General features: G+C 37.1%; 1 long non-coding RNA gene across 3 annotated transcripts; it reads left to right on the top strand.

The window, feature by feature from the left end:
* The first annotated feature begins 563 nt into the window (after positions 1–563).
* Positions 564–3,093, top strand: LOC127093146 (uncharacterized). 3 transcript variants are annotated; one of them, XR_007792438.1, is made up of 4 exons: positions 564–1,022; positions 1,209–1,680; positions 1,804–2,124; positions 2,236–3,093. It is a non-coding gene; the product is annotated as an uncharacterized LOC127093146 (long non-coding RNA). The 3 variants fall into 3 exon arrangements; XR_007792439.1 differs by having other exon boundaries at positions 569–1,022; positions 1,804–1,981; XR_007792437.1 differs by having other exon boundaries at positions 571–1,022; positions 1,804–3,093.
* The last annotated feature ends 3,361 nt before the right edge of the window (positions 3,094–6,454 follow it).

The following is a 6,454-nucleotide window of genomic DNA, read 5'->3' as shown; positions in this document are numbered from 1 at the left end:
AAAACGTAACCAAGATCAACAAAGGGATAAAATTAAAAACAAAGTAAGGCAAGGTTAAGTCCAAAACCTAACTTCTAACCACATGATCAAGTCAAAATTGAGGACAAAAAGGTGATCAAATCTAATTGATCTAATTAAGCTACAATTCTTAATTGAACCTAGTTAACCATAATCGATTCCTAATCCACAAAAATCAAGGATCTACCCTAATGATCAATTATTCTAATCATGGCAAAGTTAACAGTAATTGAATTAATTCTGAAAATTTCTAAAATCCAGATCAACCTAATTTCTAAACAAGCTAAATCATATTACTTTCTAACTATTCCTAATTATCGATTAACCTAAGTCATCCTAGTGATAATCCTAATTAAAAGAAAAGAGGATCCCACCTTAATCATGATCCACAAAAATCAGAGGTAAGGTTAATTAAAGAATTAACTGAGATTAACATGAATTAAATATAATTAAAGATGGATTAGGGGTTAATAGAGAAGAATGGAGGCGTATGAAACGAAGGTTTGCTTGGGCCAAAGGCCCAACTCCGGAAGAAAGACCCAAGAACCAGGTTCTATCCCAGGGAAAGACGATGCCATGCCCGTGACCGCGTAACCCAGAAGACTCAGCTCGAACACCTTTCTTCCCTAATTTGCGATGTAGAAACAGAGAGTTCTCTAGCAGTTCAAGAATTCCAATTCGAGACACAAACATCATGAGCTTTAAAACTTTGAATCTGCGCGGACAATCGTGTATCCACGAGGAATGACAAACACAAATCTTCGTTCAAGAAGAATCGAGGAAACGCGGTTGAATATGTGCCCCATCTCATCATCAAAATCGAATTCAATCGAGGTTGTGCGTGAAGAGAAATCGACGGAAGGAAATCCTCACCAATTTCATGCTCCGGGTTGTCGTTCGCGTTGTCGCGCCGTCGTTGATTATGTTGCCCTTACATTGCGTGTTGGTTGAAATGAAGAGGGAAGGCTCGTGATCTTTCTTTGCGTTTACGCTGAAACTCGAAGGTATTACTCTCTTTCGAACTTCCTTTCTTCTTCTGCTTTCGATCTCCTTCTTCACCTCTTATATGTAGTCTTGTTTCCAATTTTCTTGTTATGGCCCAAGTCGTCGTTGAGAGGTTCTGTGAATTCGATTTGAAGGGTTCGTTGAGGGATTTCTGAAGCGTTCTGTTTCTGTTGTCTTTTTTGCAGGGTATCTTCATAAGCGAGTTTTTCCAAATTGCAGCTAGAATTTTGTTGAGTTAGGTTGGTTGTCGAACGGGTTTGTTGAGAGGTGATTGTTCGGTTAGTAATGAGTTGAGAGAGAGGGATGGAGGGTGAAGAAGGTTGTAGTTGGAAGTGGAGGTTGGAGAAGTTAGAAGTTGTTATGGAAGATGGTTGGAGAGTGAAGGGGTTCTTAGTTGGAAGAGGTTTGTAGGGGATTCCCCCTTCTGGTTTGAGGAGTTTGTTGGATTTTGTTGAAGTTCTGTTATGAAGGAATGAGAGAGGTTTGTTGAAAGGTTGTTACCATTCTGTTATAGAGATTGATTAGAGGTTTTTTGTATGGTTAGAATTTAGTTGGAGGTTAGAGTCGGTTGGAGTGTGTTTTGTTAATACAGTTGGAAGTTGGAATTTTTGAATCTTTGTTTTTTCAAGGTTCAGGGAATTAGGTTGCTTTGTTCAGGTAATTTCGTTGGCTTTTGTTCAGTTTCTATTAGCTTCTATTTTTCCGAAATTTTCTTCTGTTGGCTTCATTCACACTTCCATTGTTTGTAAAGTCCTTTACTTACCTCTAATATCCCCGCAGGCTTCAACTTCAGATCACAATAATCTCTAGGCAACATGGGTACAATTCTTCTCACGGGCCAAGTAATATAACTTTCAACGACATCCCGAATCTCCCCCTGATGCTGATCAATTACATACTCGATTTCTTTCCTTCCAAACTAAGGCCTCTTGGATGTTAAAAGCAGCCATTGTAACCCGTTGGTTCTTTTCTTTCTTGTTGTAAACATATAAAACATATACATATGTCCATGATAGGTCTTCAAGGTTAGAGATTATTTTTGGAAGTTGTTCAAGAGGGTTTCTCGTTCTGCAGGGTGATTGGTGATGTTGTCTATATGTGGTCAATCTGTTACCTAATTGTTATTACGAAATTAATGAGCCAAATCACCGTTAATTCTAAATCGTTTTTCAATATGGATTACATGCTGATCATGTATTGATTCCACTGCAGGTTTGTTGCAAGGATCAATATAGTATTGGCTCGCCGTTTTGAGTCGCGACTTGTTGTTTTTGAGAAGATGGCCAAGCGGATCGTGGAGGAGTTGGGAATGACAGGTTCTCACCAGTTGCTGCCGGCGCCGGCTGTTGCCAGCTGTCACATCCCAATTTTGTCCAGGCATTTTAAATTTTCGTAAATTTGATTTCATTTTTTAATTTGCATCATATGCACAGCATTAACATGCATTTCATCATGAATAACACCTAAAATATCAGTCAGAACAAATTATTGAAAATACAGACAAATTGGTTAAATCATTTCTCAAGAACGTGCAAAATCAGTGGGTAAAAAGTTTCAAAATTAAAATTGCAGACGCCAATATTATTAATCTACGGTTCACGTAGTTTAACCTGTTGTGCTCGTTATAATTTTCAACGACTGTTTCAGCTGCGCTTTGACCCGCCCGAGCCTAACCGGTAAAAATTTATTTTGAAATTAAAAGAAACGCTGTATTTTTTCAATAAATATATTTTGTGCTGATCATTTTTATGTGACCAATTTAATTTTTTGAGCAAATGGTCACGTGTTTGTTTACCAGAAAGTATTGCCCCTAGAACTCAACCAGAACCAGAGCAGGATGCCTGCTCTGATACCAATTGAACGACAAGGGAGGAGATGTTGCCAACGTCTCTCTTTTCTAATAGAAAAATAATAATAAGAAGGCATTAAACCCATTACCCAAAGATCTCTTTTTTCTCTCTGAGGAAATAAAAACAAAGGATAAGACAAAACAAAAAAAAAGAAAATAAAAAAGAACCTCACGTCTCTCTCATTGATGGATTCTCACCTACCCACTTAATAACTATCTCTTCTCTCTCATCTCTCTCAATGTTAAAAACAGTAAAAAGAGAAAGAAAAAAGAAGGAGGGATCTCTCACTAGACGAGTACTCACCTCTCTCTCTCACAGAGTTTCCCTCTGTGCAAAAAAAAAGCAAAATGAGAAAAAGGAAAGAACGAGGAATTATTGTTCCTCTTCTTCAACCTCTTCACTCATCAACTTCCTGAACGTCTTCTTCTTTCTCCTTCATCTACCAATCTTCATGGCCACCTCTCCATCTCCATTGCAAAACAAAACCGTAACAACTAAATAGATCCATCACCGCCGCGCAAAACCACCGGCGAAACCCTCCGATAACTCACCAACACCGAACCACCATAATGCACAAACTCTAGCCACTGTCTTCCCCCAACTTTGCCTTCTTCTTCCTGATCCGCTTTCTAACACCCTCCGCCGGTTCATCCACCACGAGTCTCGACCACCTTCCTCACAGAGTCCGCCACCACATCATCCCGTATTCGTCCTCATCTTCAAATCTCCGAAAAAACTCCGATCTTCACCTTCAAACTTTCAGATACCCAACCGTACCACCGGCGAATCCAAAACACCTCCGCCAACGCCATCACTTTCCAATTGAGCGAGTTCTTCGTTGCCGCTTCACCATCGAACGTTACCGCACCATCACGATCCTGCACAAACGTTTCTTCAGGATTTCTTCTGTCGACAACCGCAAAATAAATCTCAACAGTAGCTTGACAGACGACTCAGGATTCTTAGGTCACCATTATCATCACGGAAAAGATTTTGGAGTATTTTGAAGTATCTGATTCGCAACGGTAACCTTCAAACCTTTCAATATAATATGTTTTTCCTTATCTTCCCATTATGCTTCTCACGTCAGATTGGTCATGTATTCAAATTAAACATTAATCTTGGATTGATGCAATTTTGTAAACATTGTTGAGATTGTTTGGATTGGTTTTCCTGCACTGCACAAATTGGACTTAAAGTGGGTTTTTGTCATGTTGAAATCTCATAAGCTTATAATGGTGTTCTTTTCAAAAGTTCTAAAGTTAATTCCTATCTTAGTTAAATAGACTATAATTAACATTAATCATAGTATTATGATTGTATGGTTAATAAATTATTAATATGGTAATTATATTGACAATTGGTTGCTAAGAATTGTAATTATTATTGTTAGTTGCTTGATTATAGTGTATATGGATTTTGGCCCGATTGCGTCATGGCATTGTTAGTTTTTGGCAATTTAATTTGAACTTTGTAAATATAATTCGTTTTTATTACTTTACAATAAAATTAAATTTCCATTCGTGGATTCAGCAATTTCATGTCGCTACGCCGCCCCAGTTTCAAAACATTAATCGAATATTTCACCGAGTTATGATCTTGCGAATGATATTAACCATGTTGTCATTTCGCACAAACCGGTTTTGAGCACACCGATACAATTCGTTTATTTCACATTTAATATTGTCACTTATTTCTTTTTTTAAAACTTAATTAGTTAAAGTTTCAATTAAATTAAGATGATTTTGTAAATTAATTTTAATTAACTTAATTATTTGATTGTATCAAATAATTTTGATAATTAATTGTAATTACCTTAATTAGACGATTTAATTAGATTGTAATCAATTAATTTTGTTAATTGAAAATGGACCGACTTGTCTCATCATCAATTCATAGGCATTTCAAACCACTTCAATTTCATCATCAATCTAAACAAAGTTAAAAAAAAACACAAATTACATAATTCATGATTTAACATCAAGCCCACTTTCAAAACAAATCCTTTATAAGTCGATTGCTTTAACATCGCCACCAACCTCACATGTAAATGATTCTACTATTATTCCGCACAAATTCAACCACAATGATTGGCGCACGCCGTATTACTCGAACTCTTGTCACCCGCCCTAAACGTTCGCTTTATTATTTCTCAAGTACTCGAATGATTGGCGCACGCCGTATTACTCGAACTCTTGTCACCCGATTAAAACTTCAACCACAATATTCAAATTATTTCATCCTAATTAATATAATTTCTAAAACATTCTAAATTCTAAATTTTCGATAACAAAAGGATGGGAGGCGTTCGCCTCACTATCTTTCAATTATTCGAATAATTGGCGTACACAATATTGATCGAATTCTCGTTGTCAAATTAAAACGCAATCGAATAAATTTAAATCACCTTCTAGATCAAACACAATTTCACAAAATAAACTTTATAACTTAAACTTCAATTGAACGAATGGGAGGCGTTCGCCTCACCATCCTTTGATTATTTGAACGAGTGGCGCACACCACATTGCTCAAATCATCGACTTTCGATCAAAACCTACCAATTCTAATTCAAATTATTTTCCCAAAATTAATACAACATCTAAGAATATATTTATAAATCAAATTCGGATTAATAAAAGGATGAGAGGCGTTCGCCTTGCCATTTATCAAACAATTGATCGATTGGTGCTTGTCATATTGCTCGATGTTCTTTCGACTTCCGATCAAAACACATTAAATAAATATTGGATAAAGGAATGAACGGCGCACGCCTTATTGTTCCTTGAATAAGTAAGTGGTAGGCGTACGCCTCACTACCACGCATATTTGAATTCCGCCAACAAACTTTCAAAAATAGTTCGAACGAAAAAAGGAGTAGAAGACGGTCGCCTTATTATTCCCAAAAGAATTGAACGATTGGTGTGCACCATATTTCTCAATCTTTCGTAGTTCTCCAAATATCTTAAACATATCAATCCTAACTTCTCGCCGCGTGCGATCATAATCAACCAAACGAAAACATCAAACATATCAATTCAACTTGTCACCCCCGCGTGACCAAAACTCTTTTAAAAAAGAACACTGTTAATCCTTTCTAATATGCGCAACAAACCTGTGCTTAAGCCTCCGCCGAGAGTAGACAAGACAACGTTTAGCCTTTAGAACACCGACCTACACAGTTGTTCATAAAACAAAACACACCAACGAATCGTAGTCCCCAAACTACGAATGCTCTAATTTCCTTATTGCACCATAAGGATACGTAGGCAGGAGATTGCTGTATCTTCGCGAGCACACTAACAAAAAACCTCCCTTTTCCCCCTTCTGAAGTCTTCCTTCATATCTATTATCTATTATAATTACTCGAAGAAAGCGAATAACAGTCAACTAACATTCAAATAGCAAATCAGACTAAAAGGTTCCCGTTGAGTACAACGGACGTAAGGGGTGCTAACACCTTCCCCTTGCGTAATCGACTCCCGAACCCGAATATGGTTGCGACGACCATTATTCTATCTCTTAAAGGTTTTATCGATATTTTCCTATTCCTTCATTGGAATAAATAAAGTTTGGTGGCGACT

The sequence above is a fragment of the Lathyrus oleraceus genome, chromosome 6 (genome assembly GCF_024323335.1).
Source record: "Lathyrus oleraceus cultivar Zhongwan6 chromosome 6, CAAS_Psat_ZW6_1.0, whole genome shotgun sequence".
Classification (NCBI taxonomy): domain Eukaryota; kingdom Viridiplantae; phylum Streptophyta; class Magnoliopsida; order Fabales; family Fabaceae; genus Lathyrus; species Lathyrus oleraceus.
Note: the sequence above shows the minus strand (reverse complement) of the source record. Positions and strands in the feature narration are given on the sequence as shown.